This window comes from Priapulus caudatus, unplaced genomic scaffold, assembly GCF_000485595.1.
Source record: "Priapulus caudatus unplaced genomic scaffold, Priapulus_caudatus-5.0.1 Scaffold19, whole genome shotgun sequence".
Lineage (NCBI taxonomy): Eukaryota > Metazoa > Priapulida > Priapulimorpha > Priapulimorphida > Priapulidae > Priapulus > Priapulus caudatus.
Genome location: NW_014577080.1, coordinates 45685 through 47259, shown reverse-complemented (window position 1 = coordinate 47259; position 1575 = coordinate 45685). Strand labels below are relative to the sequence as shown.

Below are 1575 nucleotides of genomic sequence, written 5' to 3'. Positions count from 1 at the left end.
TGAACATGCACCCTGGCACGCAGCTGAAAGTGAAACAATTAATCAATAATGCACTCGCCCCTCCCCCCTACTTCAATCAGTGCCGCCCAGCCAACAGGCACGTACGCAGGCTGTGCATAGCTCTAGTACTATAGCCCGCGTACAGTTGCCGCAGGCCTGCCACATACGGAAACTTAAAAAAAAAAATCGGAAAGGTCAATACAAATGTTTGTGTCGGCCCCTTTTTGGCGGGTCGGTAGGGTGAGGGCAAACAAACAACATTTTTATTATGGCCTCAGTTTGGTAAATTTTTTATTTCCTGTGCGGCGATTATCTAGTCGCCCCGCCGGACCAGCTGACACGAGCAAGCAGTCGCCCGGTCGATTTTCTAATCGCCACTGGCGACTGGGCGACCGCTTGTTTCTCACGCTGATAGTGCATTCTAACTTTGTTATTACAGGTATAGTTTCACTTTCATGAGATTAGTACAATAAACAAACAAATTACAACCACTGTTCAATCAGGGCATGGAAAACCGAAAAGCACAAGTCAAACAGTTGTAATCGAAATCTTAACCCTACTCTACTGTAAATTAGCGCACGCATGATTTGTTTGCCTTGTTTTAAAAGCTCAGTCTATTTCAGATTTTAGTCAAACTGAGATGGACACAAATTGCATCGATTGCATTGTTTTACTCACTATGTGAGTATGTCTCGAAATATAATTATAACTAAGGAGCATCCAGTTCACGCAAGCCAGAGAGATGTTTTTGACTTTGTATAGCAAGAATTTGTACTACAGATCCCGGTGCAGACGGTTTCACTAGTTTGGACATTTTTGCACTAGTACAGACTAGACTTGTACTCCTACTAGTACTACTAATAGTAATAACTAATAGTAAATAATATTACTATTACTAGTAGTATTAGTGAACCAGAAATGCCAAGCCACTTATGCCTAGAAACTAAGTGAGAATGGAGGAGGTTATACGTCAAGTTTTCGCATGTTTAAAACCACTATAATTATATTTTATATTGTATGCAAAAGCAACTGTCAGATGTGCACCCACATAATTACACTAGAGAATTATGCGCAGCTACCGAAATGTAATAGCACTACACAATGTAATTGGAATGTGGAGAATCTAAGAAATGAACGCCATCTTGAATATTGACCTTTACATTTAGTGCTACTTTATGGTTATACGCAAGTATTCTTAGATATCAGATAATTAGGATACACTATATACTTACGTAAGGGTTTAACGGGAAAACATAACTCAAGTAAATACTGGAAACACGCATAATAAGCATTCTAATTCAGGTGACATTAATAGTCCAGCAAGCCATAGTTTCGAGGTGTGTTGCTTTGTGGGATAGGTCACGTGACGCGCTGAAACATTCCTGATAACAACCAGAACTAACTAACCGATAAGGATGCAGACAGTCGCGAACGAAGTGTAGGATGTGTACAATATCTGCTGTATTCTATATCTATGCATATGGTAATATATGCGTATATATACATATTATGTATATACGATGAATAATCTATGCACGAAACTGTGAAAAACATTTGGCGTTGTTAATAAACTAT

At 39.2% G+C, this 1575-nt stretch overlaps 1 protein-coding gene across 1 annotated transcript in view; it reads right to left on the bottom strand.

Moving 5' to 3' along the window:
• The window catches only part of LOC106811556 (serine/threonine-protein kinase Warts-like), an 18962-nt gene extending 17619 nt beyond the window's left edge, over positions 1-1343 (bottom strand). Inside the window, exon 1 of the mRNA XM_014815228.1 lies at positions 1233-1343. The gene's annotated coding sequence lies outside the window, so the exon portion shown is untranslated. The remainder of the gene's footprint in view (positions 1-1232) is intronic.
• Positions 1344-1575: the final 232 nt, after the last annotated feature.